This window comes from Stigmatopora argus, chromosome 21 (genome assembly GCF_051989625.1).
Source record: "Stigmatopora argus isolate UIUO_Sarg chromosome 21, RoL_Sarg_1.0, whole genome shotgun sequence".
Classification (NCBI taxonomy): domain Eukaryota; kingdom Metazoa; phylum Chordata; class Actinopteri; order Syngnathiformes; family Syngnathidae; genus Stigmatopora; species Stigmatopora argus.
The window spans coordinates 8,653,715-8,673,515 of record NC_135407.1 but is presented as its reverse complement, the minus strand read 5'-3'; the positions used below and the strand labels follow the sequence as shown (position 1 = coordinate 8,673,515).

At 38.9% G+C, this 19,801-nt stretch overlaps 1 long non-coding RNA gene across 2 annotated transcripts in view; it reads left to right on the top strand.

The window, feature by feature from the left end:
- The window catches only part of LOC144067312 (uncharacterized), a 34,022-nt gene extending 14,508 nt beyond the window's left edge, over positions 1 to 19,514 (top strand). The window contains exon 4 of one of the 2 annotated variants that reach the window (XR_013297904.1): positions 19,351 to 19,514. This is a non-coding gene — a long non-coding RNA (uncharacterized LOC144067312). Of the gene's footprint in view, positions 1 to 590; positions 1,261 to 19,350 lie in introns of those variants that run through there. The other variant, XR_013297903.1, reaches the window with a different exon arrangement.
- Positions 19,515 to 19,801: the final 287 nt, after the last annotated feature.

The following is a 19,801-nucleotide window of genomic DNA, read 5'->3' as shown; positions in this document are numbered from 1 at the left end:
AGGCTCTTATTTGGAATCTGCGTTATTTTCCACAAATTTTGCAATGCAGTGTCACAGTTAGTCTTTGGATGGTGCTGCTTTACCAGTCTTTAGCAGGTTTATAGAATGCATTGCCTCTCATCTCATCTCATTTTTTGAACCACTTCATCCTCATTAGGGTCGCGGGGGGTGCTGGAGCCAATCCCAGCTGTCTCCGGTCCACAGGCGGGGGACAACCTGAATCGGTGGCCAGCCAATCGCAGGGCACAAGGAGACAAACAACCATTCACACTCATACTTAAGGGCAATTTAGAGTGTCCAATCAGCCTACCATGCATGTTTCTGGAATGTGGGAGGAAACCGGAGTACCCAGAGGAAACCCACGCAGCCCCCGGTAGAACATGCAAACTCCACACAGTTGGACCGACCTGGATTGAACCCAGGACCCCAGAGCTGTGAGGCCGACGTGCTAACCACTCGCTCCACCGGGCTGCCCGTATCTTTTAACGTATGTCAAATTATTTCCAGTTGATAATAAATGTGAGGTGATCTGGGTTTTTCAAAGAACTTGTCCCATGAGTGTGAACATCAGTCTTTCTGTCTCCGTTAAGCTGCCATCTAATCCACCAGTCATCTGAATCCCCCGTCTCACCGACATTGGGATAAAAGAGCATCTCACTGGAGCCGAGGCCCCTCCGTGCATGATCAGGGGGGTAAGGAGAAGGCCTTAGTGTGAAATGTCAGTGCTTTTTTCTGTGAAGCAAGCCTCATCAAAGGAGGATTAGTGTTGGACTGATGGCTTCACTGGACGAACAAGTTGGGATGGGGTAATCTCATGCACAACGAAAACTTGGAGGAGACACAAGACTTTTTGTGTACGCTAACCACAACATGGATGTATACAGTGATACCTCAAGATACAAACTTCATTTGTTCCGGGAATAAGTTAACTTATGTCTTTTTACTGGTAACTCAAATGAACGTTTCCCATAGAAATGAACTAAAAACAAATTTTTGCACCGCAACGCGCTCGTAACATAACAAAAACAAATTTAAATGAACTTGGATTTTAATGCAGACACACTCAAATAAATTCAATCTAACCTTACAATAAACTTAATTCTAATTTTGTTTTAAATTTTTATACCTTTCTTGGCTCTATTTGCCCCGCCTCCACCCTGACTTTCAGATGCAACCTATCGAGGGTTGTTTGCTTTTGTATTCCCTTCAAAATATTCCGAAAATGATGCACACAAATGTCCTCACAATAGGATAACGCACGACCACTTTCCAACGAGAAGGAGTATATATGCCATTCGCACTGACTAATGGGAAAAAAACATGCAAAAAAAATGCAACGCTCCGCCCAGTGCTCGTAGAGACATTACATGAGGGAGTTGCGACCAGAAAACCAGTACACATGTTCTTATGAGCAGCCTCGCGTCCGCTGTATGCCTGCATATCAAAATGTGTCTCGTATCTCAAGATAAATATTTGCCCGAAATTTTACTCATATCTCAAATTGCTTGTATGTCCGTGCACTCGTATGTCAAGGTACCACTGTACAGGGTTATCATGTTCACAAATAATTATAATTGCATAGTCTGGTCCTTCGACTTCTGTTGTTTTGGATCATACAAAGTATTTCCAGAACATAAAACAGTTGGTATGTCTTGTTCTGTTGAAATATATGACAATTGTTTCTCAGTCAATCACTGGTTCATTTTGCCGAGTGTCAAATCCTCTGTCCTGGGCAGCTTTTCTTCTGGATATTTGACCCAACTATTCATGAGATTTTATCAGTCTGGATTATCAGGATTTATTCTTCTTTTTTCCTATATGCTGTCTGTTATCAATTGGGTAAAGTTCTGTCATGATCGATTAGCTGGAGAGTAAACGTTGGAGACTCAGTTTGCCAACGAACAACAATCAATACGGCCGTTGCTTGTACGTGTACGCAACATAGAAGAAATAGGGATGGTGGGGATATACCCTTAATCCCCTGTTCCTGTTCATTGGAAATGTCAATGATGATAAAGCAGCCATGTCAAGATTTTATAGAAATGGCAACTGTGCTTGGTTTTTTTTAGTTTAGTTTTTTTTGTTTTTTTAACCCAGGGGCCATTTACACGAGGGTGAAAGTGCAAAAACCTTTACAGAGAGCCTTGTCGTTTACACGTTGATGATACTTTGGGGAGCTGACAACGCAAAACATTGAAAACCCCTTCCAGAGTGGAAATCTTGATAAAGTGCCACCTTGTCGTTGCCGTGTATACTGTTGACAATGCAAAAATGAGTTTTAAATGACATCTAACTTCCATACTCCAGAAAAGTAGGTGGCGATAATGCTCCTCTCCAACAAAAAAGCCTTTTAGTGCGATTGGGGACAAGAAAATTGTCGTCTTATCAACCGTAACTAAGGGGGTGGAGCTTCAATTGAGATGTTCTCCATCTTACTTCATTTGCATGAAGTCATTATTATCAATCAACTAAACAAACTACTGACAGCATCCCTAACAAACCCTTACTCGTTCACAATCCGTCACTATTGTATGAGTAGTAACACAATTTCACATCCAAGCAGTGGCGGGCTGTCAGGGCCTTCAAGGCTTTCTCTGCTGGCCTAAGAAATATCTGAATCATATACTATATTTTGTCCAGCAATACTTATTAAATAATTCCAAATTGTCTGTTAGCTTCCTTTCATTGCTTTCCCCCCTGGTTGCACTTCTTCCAGATGTGTGTTTTCATATTGAAGCATTTAACCAATCACATTTCAGCCATTATTTGTTGCCAGTGTCAGAATTCTGCCTCAAAGCCTTCACGATCAGTTCTGCAGGCTCTGCTGCATTAAACAAGCGTCAATAAGACTGTTGCTTTAACCAATCATATTTTGAGTTGGCAACACCACAATGCCTTCTCGCAGGCGAAGGGATGGATACGTCATCGCTTTCACCAACTATGATTGGCTAGTGATTAGCCAGAGCTACCAAACTGTATTTGGAGCTAGCTGCACAAGCAAATATATTGTTGTGTTGATTTAAAGCCATTTTCAAGACGGACTATGTCAGAAACACGACAGGACAGGCTCGACTTTCAGCATTAGCTTCGATGCCGATAGAAAAGAAGGAGCAAAGAAAGGAGGATGGATATTGTGTACAGTTAAAAATGATTTTTGGTGAGTAAAATATGGCTATATTCCTAAATAATATTTCAATTGTATGAGGTTATTATTGATTATTTTTTATGTGTTGCAGCTGTAGCTGCTGTAGAGGTTTTATAGCCATAAAATAGTTTTTGAGGGTTGGATTGATTCCAATAGAAGGCGCTACCCCAAAATGCACGGACTGCCACTGGTTTTAAATGACATCTAACTTCCATACTCCAGAAAAGTAGGTGGCGATAATGCTCCTCTCCCACAAAAAAAGACTTTTAGTGCAATTGGAGGACAAGAAAATTGTCGGCTTAGCAACCGTAACTAAGGGGGTGGAGCTTCAATTGAGATGTTCTCCATCTTACTTCATTTGCATCAAGTCATTATTATCAATCAACTAAACAAACTACTGACAGCATCCCTAACAAACCCTTACTCGTTCACAATCCGTCACTATTGTATGAGTAGTAACACAATTTCACATCCAAGATGACATATTTTGCAATGTTTGATAATTTTATACATCATTTGGTTCTCTATGATTATTTACAAGGTTTCAATCATTAGTTCACTCAAGAGCTGCATCCATTTTGTCGCATCATCTAGCCTCTGATAACCCCCTATTGTCCACCATGAGAGCACCTTGTTAGCGATAGAGATACTCTAGATGGAGTTATTTACATGTATGGAAGGATTCACATCCCCCTGCACCTGTGACATTTAAAATGAGTGATAAAAACCCAGTCTAAAATGTAAATGAGGTGTTTATTCCTGTTTGGATGCGCATTGTCCTTTATCTGAACCTATTGTGGGCGTTTCAATTAGACTGAATGAGGTTTCTTATGAAGTATTTCATCTTTTCATGTCTGTCTGCTTTAGTCCTATTTATGGATTTCAAAACAGCTCAAAATATTGTATTTTGTTCCTTGGGACATTTAGGAGGAGCTACAGCTCATGTTTGGGTTGAGTAATGCAACCATTTTGTTCAAATAACACATTGTGAAACAAATAGAAACATCACTCTTAATTTAGAAACCTGACAAGGCAAGAAATGACAACAATATGAAGGCACAGTACGGTGCACTTCATTAAAGTCTTTTTCCGTCACTCATGACCGAGCAGATTGTAATTGTGCTGATGACAAGTGTGTGGACAATTGCAAATGATGTATATTGATGGATCTAAAATTGGAATCACTCCGCTCTCAATCTTGTAAAAAGTAAATAAATAAAACAAATGGGTGTGTGTATAGAAGCACTGTCAAATCTCACTATGAAGGAATCTGTTGTTATAAGTTATGCAAATATGAGGACTCCTTGTATTTTTTTGTTTTATCCTAATGTGAATAATGCACCTTAAAGTTATTAGTGTGGTGGGCCGAGCTTAAACAGATGCCAGCCTGCACACTGACTTTTTTCAAAAGACCATGAATCAATGCTAACATTTGCCAATCTTTATACAAAAAGCTACACAGAAGATCACAAAGAATTTTGCTGCTCATGGTCAAAGTCCATTCATCAGGTTTTATTATAGATGAATGAATAAATGTAAATTGAATTGAATGCTTTTATTGTTATTATACAAGTATAATGAGATTTAAGGCTTGAAATCTTACTTTTAAATCAGATTTCACTTCTGTTTTATCTAGTCTAGTTTTCTTTTTCTTTTATCTAGTGCAGTTGTTTCTGCTGATGAACAGCAATATTTCCAGAATGTGCTCTGAAGGCATAGGCAGCTGTGCCAACACAAAATAACAATCTGCCGCGAGATTTTTTTGTCACTCACTGTTGACGTAAACCTGCCAAATGTGGCAGTTACCAGTACAGGGAGCCATTAATGTGAGTGATGCTATGTAGCAGTTGGGTCTACATGGAAGATTGGCGTGAGTTGCTTGCTGCCAGTCCATTGAATGCCACACATTCAATGAACATTTGCACTTTGTGTAAGATTCATAGTGAGCAATGAGTTTATCTACAAATAAATTATTAGAATTATTAAAACAGCTAAGGCTATCGCCTTGAATTCGGTGACACTGCAATAGTTGTCAAACATGTCTACTCTGTCCACCTAAAGTAGTTCTGTGGATAGATTAACAATGACAATCAATATTCACAGTACAAGGAAGTATACCGTTTATGTTGCATCCTGCATTTAATCATAAAACACAGGGAGAAATAATCAGAACAGTGATCCGTTGTTGTTTCTTCAATCCAACTTTACTGTTATCTTTATCAACACAAAAACCCATATTATACAATTACACCTATATATATATATATATATATATATATATATATATATATATATATATATATACATATACATATACATATACACGTATACATATATACGTATACATATGTGTATATATATACGTATACATATGTATATATATGTATGTATGTGTATATATATGTATGTATATGTATATAAATGTATGTATGTATATGTCTGTACATGTATGTACATGTATGTATATATATGTATGTATATATGTATATATATATATATATATATATATATATATATATATATATATATATATATGTATGTGTATATATATATATATGTGTATATATATATATATGTGTATATATATATATATATATATATATATATATATATGTATGTATGTATGTATACATGCGTATATGTATGTATGTATACATGCGTATATATGTATGTATACATGCGTATATATGTATGTATACATGCGTATATATGTATGTATACATGCGTATATATGTATGTATACATGCGTATATATATATATATATATATATAAATATATATATATATATAAATATATATATATATATGTGTATATATATATATATATGTATATGTATATATGTATACATACGTATATATATATGACCGTCATAGACACTCCACAGATAATGGTAACGGTAATGGCGGGCGAAGGTAGCGTGCTAAATGCTATCCATGTGCATGACCCGAGACTCGCACATTCACGCTCGGAATTCAAAAGTAAATAAACATTACTAAACAGTATTTTCTTTCTCACACGCTAAACAGTGTATATTGCAAACCACAAACTCAACCGGCCTCTACAACAACCAGCATACCTTGAAACACAGGGAGAAATAATCCCAACAGTGATATGTTGTTGCTTCTTCAATCCAACTTTTACTGTTATGACTAAAAATCTCCCGTGCCTCAAGCCTTGTGCTAAGGCATCAATAATCGAATACCGATACTCTTTAACATGCCACACACTTGCCATGTGGATCAAGGCATCAACAATCGAACACCGATAAACACATCCAATCCAAACCCGTTGTACATCCCCAACATGCAATCGTTAATAACTTCAAACACTCTAGCATGTCACATTTAAAATGAATTTTAATTAGTTTTACAAACCATTAACCTTCATAGTCCTCAGAATAAATAAGACGATTAACAAAAGCTGTAACCTTCTTTAGTGGTGAGTGTGAAACAATGATTGTCTCAGATTGCCACATGGGTCTTGTCAAAACTCCATCTTTCTCTCACCTCAATGCCTCACTTGATCCCTTTACCATCGCTCCCCCTCTGGCCTTCATCCCTATAGGCTTCCCATCCTCCATGCTTGTTACAAACTGTCAGACGAGCTGTTCACAGCTCTCGCTGTGTTCATGCTGGTTGGTCAGCGTAGATTGGCATGCGCACTGTGTCCCCTGGATTGACCTGCCTGCCTCTGCTACTCCCCCATTAAAATTCCTGTGCCAGATCCCCAATGAGGAGAGTGTTGCAGGGTCAGTCTGGCTCGGTGGCCTCCCTCCACCTGCCTGCCTAATGAAGAAGACGCCTGCTGGGTTCATTATTAAAGCCCTGCTAATAACACACACAGCAAGACTAGTGAGTGGTGGGGATCAGTTGGTGGCAAAACAAAGGGCATTGGACATAGGGCAATGACAAGGTGAGGATACATTTTGGAATAAAGTCAAACCTTTTGAAAATGATGTCAAACAAGACGGTGGGGTTTTGAACAAAATCTCCTTGGTTGACTGAAGTGAAAGTGAGCAGTGTTTTATTTTTAGGATGCGCTAGTCCCCTTGGTATGCAGAAAATGTTCGAGTAAGATGATGAAAACAGAGTTTTTATTCTCAGGTTTTGTTGTGATTTTCTGTTACTTTAGTCCAACATCTCTTTTTCACCTGTTGCTAAGCACATTGACATCATGAATGAATTTGTTGGGAGTTTGACAGTTCAGACAGCAGCAACATTCCGAAAGATGTGCTCCATATTAGATTTAAATCCACACACAGATGGACATTGTAAATAACTGCATCTCAGGAACTTTGCCAATTCAAAAGTTTCATTATTTCTCTTGATTCGGATGAACCCCATTAACAAATGCATTGGATTACTTCATCCTTCAGTGTGAACATAGCCATGTATGTTGTTATTCCTATTCAATCTTCAATGTACATTTTTTTGGATGGTATGACCAAGTGCGACTCATTTAAAAAATACAGTACAGTGGTACTTTGACATACGAGTGCCCTGACATGCGAGCAATTTGAGATACGAGTAACATTTTGGCAAATATTTAGCTTGAGATATGAAACAAATTTTGATATACGAGCATACAGCGGACGCAAGAGGCTGCTCATAAGAACATCATGGGCACTGTCTTTCTCCCCGCAACTCTCTCGTGTAATGTCTCTAAGAGCACTGGGCAGAGCGTTGCATTTTTTTCAGTATTTTTTTCCCCGTTAGTCAGTGCCAATGGCGTATAAAGTACTCCTCGTTGGCAAGTGGTCGTGCGTTATCCTATTGTGAAGACATTTGTGTGCATCATTTTCAGAATGTTTTGAAAGGAATACAAAAGCAAACAACCCTCGATAGTGTCAGGAGCGGCTCGTTTGTCCCTCCTGGCTTGCCGTTAGGTTAGGGGCTGCAAGTGATCCTTGATTACTTCCTGATGTGTGTATTTAAGCACCACGGAAGTGGTTAGTCATTGTCGGATCGTCCTGCGGGACACTGCATACATCTCCGCATAGGTACAGTTCTCCCTGCTCCGGTTTTGTTTCGTTTTGGGATGTACAAGTCCTTGTTATTTTGTAAAGCTTTTGAGTCATTAAAGTTACTGTCATGAGCTCAGTTCGTCTCGCCTCCTCCTGCTTCCCCGCTACTGGGTCCAAATCCCTCTGATCGCGCCACGACGTCTCGGCGCGATCGTAACAGATAGGTTGCATCTGAAAGTCAGGTTGAAGGCGGGGCAAATAGAGCCAGGAAGAAGAAAAGTATAAAACAAATATAATTAAGTTTAGTGTAAGGTTAGATTAAACATATTTTTGAGTGTGTCTACCTTGTAATCCAAGTTCATTTAAACTTGTTTGTTATGTTACGAGGGCGTTGCCGTGCAAAAAGTCTGCTATCCCCCTCTCTGTCCGTCTCTCTCCCCTCTGGGAAATCCGTCTAATTTTAGTATACTACTAAACACATTTGAGTACTATTAAACCACTAGTTATTTTTTACTTTGTTAATAGATGGGGAATTAGAACAAATCAAAATGTTTTTCCAATCCAATATCCTGTTTTTGGTGTTTTTTGAGAGGGTTGGAAAAAATTAATTTGTTTTTAGTTCATTTCTATGGGAAACATTCGTTTGAGTTACGAGAAAATCGACATACGAGCTCAGTCCCGGAATGCATTAAGCTCATATCTCGAGGTACCACTCTATATGTATACAACGTCATTCAATTTTTACCATAGCCTTCCATACGCAAAGAAGTAGTATGTCATCAATCAACAGACTGATATAAAAAGAAAGAAAGAAAATTCTAATGGACTATGAGGTGTTTTGAGAGCATAATAGAACCAAGTACAATCATTGCAAACGAGGCTACCTACTGCTAGCGCTCTCTGTAAGTGATGTGGGTTCTTATACAGAGTATTACCAATTTGGAATTTCCATATGCTGTCTCTAGAGTGTATTGCTATTTCTCCTGAAAACCTTTTTAACAACAGAGTGATGCTGGGAGCATGAATACCAATTGAGAAAGCAACAGCGAAAATAAAGCAAAATAATGAAATGCGTTAAAGGCTCATATATATTTCTGCACAGCTTGCCAGAGAATGTTTGCTTTTCACAGAGCATGGCCAAGTCTATCACTTTCTTGCTGCTTATGTTGGGACATACATTCAAAGCATAACAAAAATTACAGTTCTCGCCTAGTTTAAGATGTGTAAAGAAAATCATTCTGTAGGCAATTGAGTGGCGTTGGCCCTATTTCTAATTTTAAATATAAACAAACAAAATGTAAGGGTATTATCCTCAAAATTAGCAATTTTTCATACTTTTTTTTTGGCTCATGATTTGTATGTTGGTTTCGACACTCAAATTTTGCTGTTTGTCTCAGCTTACTTTAGTAACACAAATGGAAATCTCACAATTTGCACAATGTATCAACATTCTCAAAATTAGCATTTTTCATACATTTTTTTTAGCTCAGGATTTATATGTTGGTTTCGACACTCAAATTTTGCTGTTTGTCTCAGCTTATTTTAGTAACATAAATTAAAATCTCACAATTTGCACAAAGTATCAACATCGGTGACAAATTTCCCCAAACATTATTATCCAATTCTGAGTTGTTAAACAATTTAAGGAGGGAAAATATAGTTTTTTTCTCATATTTAGTTATATTTGCATTATTCTGTGGATTTTATTTTGGTCTTTGTTTATCTAATCTAATAGTTTCAAATGGATGGATCATCAATGCTTTGAAAGTAAATCCCTTATTGTTTTGACTAGCACAGCTAGATGATAGTCAGGGAGGGTTGCAGTAGCCTATCATAATATGCGCGGGGATCAGATAAACAAACCGTAAATGCTGGACTTGTGCTGCCCTCTGAGATTACAGCCTCTACAATGATTAATTTTAACAACCCGAGTTAATTGTGTGCACAACTTTTAGTTAACAGCAAATATGATGTAGCCTTTGTCGCCATGGGTTCATTTCTCACTTGTAATAAAATTATAATGAACAGTGTATTTAGTGTTGGCATTTTCTTCCCAGAGATTTGTAGAGAGTACAAAGGTCAGTTGGATGGGAGTCTGGGAATTAAAAGATGGCATGATGCTGAATAAACATCTGTCTTAAAGAAAACGAGCCTGGCGAATCCTTATAGCCCCTCCCCACATGCACACTCCAGTCCATACACATGCATACTACGTATTATTTTTCTGTGGCGGGCTGTCAGGGCCTTCAAGGCCTTCTCTGCTGGCCTAAGAAATATCTGAATCATGTATTACATTTTGTCCATCAATATTTATTTAATAATTCCAAATTGTCTGTTAGCTTCCTTTCATTGCTTTTCCCCTGGTTGCACTGCTTCCAGATGTGTTTTCATATTGAAGCATTTAACCAATCACATTTCAGCCATTATTTGTTGCCAGGGTCAGAAATCTGCCTCAAGGCCTTCACAATTAGTTCTGCTGGTTCTGCTGCATTAAATAAGCGTCGATGAGACTGTTGCTTTAACCAATCAGAATTCGATTTGGTGACACCAGGCTTTCTCCCAGGCGTAGGGATACGTCATCGTTTTCACCAACTATGATTGGCTAGTGACAGAGTAGGCGGGCCAAAGCCAGAGTGAGCAAACTCAACCCACAATGGCCGACGGAGCAAAACAAATGGATTTGTTTGCAGATTTGCTGGCAAAGCCATTTTCAAGACAGACTTTTCAAGAAAAAAAAGCTGGACATCATTAAGAAAGGTCGGACAACACCAAAGCAAGCCTGTCGCAACCGGGAACGAACATTTTCAGCACTAAATCGAATAAAAACGTATGCCAGATATACGACAGGACAGGCTCGACTTTCAGCATTAGCTTCGATGGCGATAGAAAAGGAGGAAAGAAAGGAGGATGGATATTGTGTACAGTTAAAAAGGATTTTTGGTGAGTAAAATATGGCTATATTCCTAAATAATATTTCAATTGTATGAGGTTATTATTGATGATTTTTTATGTGTCGCAGCTGTAGCTGCAGTACAGGTTTTATAGCCATAAAATAGTTTTTGAGGGTTGGATTGATTCATTGAAGACACTACGAGAAAATGCACGGACCGCCACTGATATAAACATACGGGGTTGCAGAGGTCTCCAAATTTGGCTTAAAATCCAAGGCTCATTCTCATGATAAATGTTAGCCTTTTACATATATCTTCCATTCCAGCTCTTGGCATTCTGCTGTATACGGCTTGAAAGCAGCATATCATATTTCACCCTCATGGGAGGCATCCCGTGAAGCCTCGGCACTTTTGTCTTTGTTATGATGGATAAAGACATTCTTCTCTCTTTCTTCCACCTCCGCCTTAGACTTGTACTAAAACTGCCATCTACCTTTATCTCTCCTTCTGTTGTGCCTGGAAGCCGAGCAGCAGTTTTGTTGTAGGAAGCAACCTGGCCTTGATCAATGGCTGTGATTTGACTTCAATCTTAGCTGCGGTCCAAACCACCACCCGAGGCGGAAGATGACACCTTCCCATGAGTGTCTGATCTTAAGCACCCTATTTTAGCTACGCTGTCTTTTCCCATGTATAGTGAGGAGGTGGAAAGAGAGAGACGAGTGTGCTCTGATCCCCTATAGCTCCACTTGGACAGAGATATACTACTCATCATCAGGATGAAGTGTATGGAGGAGGAGACTTTTACTTTAGACATCAGTACAAAATACAGTACATTCTTCTATTATTATTATTATTATTATTCATTCAAGGGTCCTGGAGCCTATCCCAGCTGACTTTGGGCACCAGGCAAGGAACATCCTGAATTGTTGGCCAGCCAATCACAGGGAACGGGGAGACGAAAAACCATTCACTCTCACACTTGTACCTAGGAGCAATTTGGAGTGTTCAACCAGCCTACTATGGATGTTTTTGAAATGTGGGAGGAAACCAGAGTACCCGTAGAAAATATGCAAATTCCACACAGTGAAAACAAACCTGGGATCGAACCTACGACCCCAGAACTGTGAGGCCAATGCGTTAAACACCGCGCCGCCAAATTGTAGCAATTTACCTGACCAGGAATTGAACACAGGCCGAATCCTAACCAATAGACCACCGGGGACCTTCTTTTGTTAGGTTATTCTTATTAACAGGTTTATTAACTTAGTTTGTTGGGTACTCGGACGTTTGGTCGCCGGACGTTTGGTCGCCCGGACGTTTGGTCGCCCGGACGTTTGGTCGCCCGGACGTTTGGTCGCCCGGACGTTTGGTCGCCCGGACGTTTGGTCGCCCGGACGTTTGGTCGCCCGGACGTTTGGTCGCCCGGACGTTTGGTCGCCCGGACGTTTGGTCGCCCGGACGTTTGGTCGCCCGGACGTTTGGTCGCCCGGACGTTTGGTCGCCCGGACGTTTGGTCGCCCGGACGTTTGGTCGCCCGGACGTTTGGTCGCCCGGACGTTTGGTCGCCCGGACGTTTGACAACATGACAGAGAGTTTACTGTTGAAACCAGCTCTCAAAATTATATTCCGGAGAGAGAGAGTTTAATATCTAAATATCTACTGTTGAAACTAGCTCTCAAAATTATATTCACCCGGGCGACCAAACGTCCGGGCGACCAAACGTCCGGGCGACCAAACGTCCGGGCGACCAAACGTCCGGGCGACCAAACGTCCGGGCGACCAAACGTCTGTTGTGGCGAAGAAGCGTTTGTTGAATTGAATCAGAGCTGTTTATAATATATTAAGTGCTCTTATTTAACTGAGCTAACTAAAATGCAGTGTTAGTTTTAACTAGAGCGGACGGCTGAACTTCTTTGCTCACTTAATAGTGTGGAGTCTTACTTACGCCTGCCACTTAAATGTTATAAACGCCTTCCTGCGGCGGTATTATGTGACATTGTATTTTTCTGGTTTGAAATTACTTCGCTTGGTATGCATATGACCAGCCTGTCTTATATATTTGTTACACTCATTTTTCTTGACTTGTATTATCATTATCTGCTTAAGACATTGTAGTGTCTTCCTCTCAGAATCGACAATTACTTTAAGAGTTGCTCAACTGTTTTGACTTGACTGCATGGTCCCAAAGATCTTTTTTTGAGTCACTTAGCAAATGTTTTCACTTTCATCCAATTACAATGGAAAAAATGAAAATATCAGATTTTCAATCACTATATCCATAATTTTTATTTGAATTTTACAATGAAACATGAAGAGGACACATAATTTTCTTTGACAGGCCACACAAAGAGATGTGGTGGGTTGGATCTGGCTCCTGGGTTGTCAATTTGACATCTATGACATAATAGTCAACTAAAAGACTCCTGTAGCAATCAGTTTCTGCCTTGTGGTCTGTGTGTGCACAATATATGTGGAGGTTCTTGGCAAGAAGCCAACATTCTTAGTTGGAAGGCCCTAGTGGACTGCAAGCAACTTAATAGTGTTTCTTTAGATAAAGAATTTAGTTTTCATGCTGGATGATGTGTGACGGTGCATCTTGTGACTTTGCCGCTTTCACTGCCTTGCCCTGAAGTAAGTTTATTATAAACGCACCTATTTTTAGGGAGCCTTGTAAGAGAAAGCACTTGCACTTTCAAGCCCAGGGCCTTTTTTAATCTTGCTAAAAGTGCAGGCAAAGTAGATCCTAATTCAAATTCATTTTCTAGGAACAATTACAGTTTTTCCCCACATTAGTTATCATAGGCCAGTCACCGTTCACAATTCAGACATTATGAACAACATTGTTGGCGCAATGGTACTTCCAGTATAAGATACATTTCTGCTCCTTTTGATGAAATAATATTCATTCTTATTGCCGTTACAGCTATCCTTTCTTGGCAACACAAAAACTAAGATGAATTTTAATTTACCTAGATGCAGTGGCGGTCCATGCATTTTCTCGTAGCGCCTTCAACGGGTAAAATCCACTTCCTAGCAGCATTTATTGATTAAATACAAATACTGGAGTTTTTCAGACATTACAACCGGGCCAGGGGGTGATTTTCCCGGGAAAAGACAGGGATGGACGTCAACAGTTCGCTCCAAATACAGTTTGGTAGCTATGGCTAATCACTAGCAAATCATAGTTGGTGAAAGCGATGACGTATCCCTACGCCTGCGACAATGCATTGTGGTGTTGCCAACTCGAAATCTGATTGGTTAAAGCAACAGTCTTATCGACGCTTGTTTAATGCAGCAGAGCCTGCAGAACTGATTGTGAAGGCCGTGAGGCAGATTTCTGACCCTGGCAACAAATATTGGCTGAAATGTGATTGGTTAAATGCTTCAATATGAAAACACACATCTGGAAGCAGTGCAACCAGGGGGGAAAGCAATGAAATGAAGCTAACAGACAATTTGGAATTATTTAATAAGTATTGATGGCCAAAATTTAATATATTTAGATTCAGATATTTCTTAGGACAGCAGAGAAGGCCTTAAAGGCCCTGACGGCCCATCACTGCCTCGATGCATGTTTGCATGGCACAAAGCTTTTAGGAGAATGTCTTATGTAGGTTGTCACTTTATTTACTATTTAATGTACTAGGAATGAGGGGGGGGGGGGGGGGGAAGTGCGGCTAACGAAGGAAGCAAAATAAGGTAGGCAATTCAATTATCTTTTAGGGATATCTGGTTTTTGAAGATTGGTTTGTTTGTTTGTTCGTATACCTCTACACAAATGTTCATATTTTGTCTGATTTCAATAAACAATGAGAAATTGCATTTCCTCATTGAGTTCAAATGATCACCAATGACTATTTGTGCACTAATGCAGATGTAATTGACAGGCTCTGTGTTCCTCTCAGGTCTTAAACAAACAATATATTAAAGTCTTCAAACGGCCTGTGGGAGGGACCAGGAGCACATTAAAACTTCGGATGAATCCAATCAGCCTGTTCACAGGCATCCAACACAGGAATGCTTGTGCACTTAGCATCACTTCTCAAGGGCGTAATTAGTAGGATGCTTGTGAGTTGTTTGTTTTCAGGCATTAGTAAAGTCTGTGGATCCTGATAATAGGCTTGGCTGAGAAGTGGAGTCAATAGGCTCTGCCTTCATCCTTGGAGTCCTGATACCACTTGTCAACACCATTGTTTTTCAGCCACTTGTGGATATATGATCTATGGTCTCAGACGCACTTAACTAAGATACAAGGCCCTATATTCTTTAGTAGAGTATCTTTTGAATGAGAATCTGCCTCTCACGCTTCACCAAACATCTTACCAACCAATTAATGGAGCTGTTTTAATGAGGACTCAGGAGCACAGGAGAAAAATTATTGAATTGATTTAAAATCAGAAACTGGATCATGAGTAAGATTTTTGTTTTTATCATTAAAAGTTGCATTTTAAGGCTGTTATCATACATGAGGAGACATCACAAATCTTGTAAGACATACTAATCGATGTAAAAATCTAAATGATTAACTTGATATAGTTTATATATATTTTTAAATTGCTTTACAAAATATTTTTCAGAAATGTGACACCTCTATAAATGTTAATGTGGATAATCGGACGATTCACTTCTAACTGGAAATGCACATATAGATTAGATAGATATAGATAGCAGTTGCTTTGAAATGGCTCCAAGTGACTTTCCTGACTTGGTCAAGTCAAGGATTTGCTTTTCAAATCCTGCTGAGCTCCTTTGACTTTCCCATTGTAGCGTTTGTGGGCGTTTGCATCCAATGAGCCTTATTTAAATTGCCTCAGAGATGTCACCAGCTGTAGTCACTCAGAATCACTCACAAGAAGTTAAGAGGCCATGTTATGAAGCTCATTTCACTGACACAACTTTCTAAGTCACCAAAATTGCTCATTTGTGTTGCTGTATGTGTATATTATTGACCCAGCAGATTTGATCACATTTTCTGTTAACCCATAATAAAGTCAAAAGAACCAAACTTCATGAATGTTTTTGTGACAAAGAAGTATCTGTTCCAATCACTCTATCAGAGAAAAATCAGAGTTGTAGAAATAACTGGAAACTCAAGAGAGCCATGACAATATGTTCTTCACAAGTGTATGTAAACTTTTGACCACAATTGTAACTAGTGTTTTTTCAATATTAATATTTCATTGTAGTTGGTTATTTTACTAGTTTTGGCAGAAGAATACAAGAAGACTTCCATTATACGAAGACAACATTTTACAACAATTACAATTGGACTTTTGACAAGAATATTTGTGGTATTCAATTCATTTAAAACACTATTGTACATGCAAATACCCCACAACTAACCAAAGGCTGATTTAATCTACAGTCCCTGGTTTCTTTCTCAGTTGATCTTATTGGTGAAATTGTTTTAAATATAAACACTCAGAGGTCGACAACTGTCTTATAATACATTTTGTTTAGCGTTTTATCTGTTTACCTTTTCTCTATTTTGAACTAAATGACCGTATCGCATTGTCTTGCGTTATGGCGTTTCTTTTGTCTTGCATGTCAAGTCTAATTTGTGCACATATAAGCCGTACCCTTGCTTCAGTCATCATTTTTTTTGTCGCAAATACGACTTATATGCGAGAAAATACGATATTTCTTACTCATTTGAAAAAGTTAGCACTGTGACCTTGATTAACTGATTTGAAACAACCAAAATATTTAGTATGTTGGACGTACTCAAATTCCCGAGTCAAGTGAACTTAAAATCATTCATTCATTATCCATACCGCGCATTCTTTTGGTGAAATTAGTTGTTTAGTGTGCATCTTTTACTGGGTTTCAGTCAGTATCACTTCCCCCTGCTTGAAATATATAAAAGTGGCTATAGGAGGACTAAATATTCTGTATAATATATGCTGTATAATATGCAACTGTCTATCCAAAATCAGCATTAAAAGCTCCAATTACCCTTGTCAATAGTAACAAATGACAACTAGAATAACTCATGGATTATTTCATTATTACTTTAAGAAGGCAGCATCATAACATGCGTTGTATTAAATAGCATATTCTGTATGACTGATCTTTCACAATGAATTCTGTTTGTTTTGTGTGAGAAGGAACTGCCTTGCCATTTAAGCTGTCTTCTTTTCTAACTTGTTAATGTGAGGGATTTATTTAGCAGTCCATTATTTTTATATGAAGTCAGTTTGTGTACTCTGTCTCATTAGCAACTCAGTGGTTTTCATTATATAGGAAATTAGTTCAACTGGATGGCTGACAATTTAAGAAAAATCTCTTGATTATTTTTGTATTCCACATTTGTCCATTAGACTGACTTGAGTGTTTTCGATAAAAGCCAAGCTACTTTCCTTAATATGGTCCACATTAATTTAGGATTTGCAAATGTCGACGGAGGAAATTCAGTTAGTTGTAGGCTATGGCGCTAGGAAACTGGGCATCAGACACAGTTATGCTTCAGCACTTTTCAATTTGAGCTTGGTCTGCCTGAGCCTCGAGCGAATCGTTAAGGGAAGTCACATTAGACATCCTTACTTGTATGAATGTTGAGAGTCAAACACCCCCCCCCCACCTCCCTGTACATCTTCTACTCACTTTAATCGTAGGCTCCAGCATTGCCATTTATGAAGTAATTGGAACCATTCAAACATCCAATCTGAAGAGTTTCAGAAAATGAAATGGAAACAATTTCATTGCTTGAAGATCATGTCAAAACCGGTCATCCTTTATAAAATGTACTCATTTTCAACACCACCTATCCTTGACAGGGTTGTGAAGTTGCTAGAGCCCATTCCGTTTGACTTCAGGCGAAAGGTGGAATACATCCTTAACTGGTCACCAGCCAGTCGTAGAGCACATGCAGTGGGATATAACCATTCACACTCCCACCACCACTGAGTGGGAATTGATCCAATGCTTCCTGCACAGAAGTTAGGCGAAAGAACTGCTAAACTATTAGAGAAAAATCGGATTCATTGTGAGAGGAAAGATAGCTAGTTGGCTGGCTTTCATTGACACATTAAAACAGTGTACAGTGGTACCTCGACATACGAACAATTTGAGATACGAGTCAAATTTCGGGCAAATATTTATCTTGAGATACGATACAAATTTTGATATACGAGCATACAGCGGACGCGAGAGGCTGCTCATAAGAACATCATGGGCACTGTCTTTCTGGTCGCAACTCCCTCGTGCAATGTCTCTACGAGCACTGGGCGGAGCGTTGCATTTTTTTCAGTGTTTTTTCCCCGTTAGTCAGTGCGAATGGCGTATATACTACTTCTCGTTGGCAAATGGTCGTGTGTTATCCTATTGTGAGGACATTTGTGTGCCTCATTTTCGGAATATTTTGAAAGGAATACAAAAGCAAACAACCCTCGATAGGTTGCATCTGAAAGTCAGGGTGGAGGCAGGGCAAATAGAGCCAACCCAGGAGAAGAAAGGTATCAAAATTTAAAACAAAATTAGAATTAAGTTTAGTGTAAGGTTAGATATTTTTTTTTTTTGAGTGTCTGCATTGTGATCCAAGTTGATTTAAATTTGTTTATGTTATGTTACGAGCGCATTGCCGTGCAAAAAGTCTCCCCCCTCTCTTTCTCTCTCCCTTCCGCGAAATCCGTCTAATTTTAGTACTATTAAACACATTTTAGTACTATTAAACCACTAGTTATTTGTTAGTTTGTTAATAGATGGCGAATAAGAACGAATAAAAATGTTTTTCCAATACAATATCCTGTTTTTGTTGTTTTTTCAGAGGGTTGGAACGAATTAATTTGTTTTTAGTTAATTTCTATGGGAAACGTTCATTTGAGTTACGAGTAAATCGACATACGAGCTCATATCTCGAGGTACCACTGTATATAAATAATTTCCAAGCTCTCTGTAGTCCTAAGGACAGTCTAGATTTGATGTTTTATCCTTGCCGACCTTGGTCTAAATTAACAGATATGAGTTAACATGACCTTCGTGTCAACATTTGTCACATAGTTGCACAAGCAGTTTTATTTTTACTCTCTGTCCCAAGACTGATCACTGAAGAGTCGTATTCCAAGGGCGGACTTAACCTCGGCAATCTGTACTGTTCTTGGACAAATTTGAATCTAAATGTTCAGATTGTTTAAGGAGCAAAGTGAGCAACCCATGGAAGAGGCGAAGTTGAGTGCGTTAGATTTGTATGCACAATGTTGGAATCAAGTTAACATTCATGAACAAATGTTATAACTTTTATTGGTATAGAGGTTACAGCAGAGTAGTTTTAAGTCATCTGTCTTACCTACTGTGTTGACAAAAAAAAGCATTCCACTTTTTCAACATTACATTTTTTTTCCATTTTTCACAGGTTAGAATTCCCGAGGGCAACCCGCATAAATGGATTGCAAATGGTTTGACACTCCGGATTCCACTGATTACACATTATTAGAGGAAGAAGGAAGAAATTACCAAATGATGTATTCCACGCTGCATCAGAGATATTGAGGGATGAATGCATTGTACTTTTGCTCCTGCTCGAGGGCTCAGCATTACAAAATACAGCATCATGAAAAATTATTTGCCTCTTCCTAGAATTCTTTTCTTGAAGTGATCAAGATCATCAAATGTAAATATCAAATTGAGGTAGCTCAAGAAAATACAGTATACAATGTATGGTGCACCAAATGGGACAAATTGAAACAAATACATAAATCTCACCTCATCTCATTTTCTGAACCGCTTTATCCTCCCCTGGGGGTGCTGGAGCCTATCCTAGCTGACTCCAGGCCAGAGGCAGGGGACACCCTGTATCGGTGGCC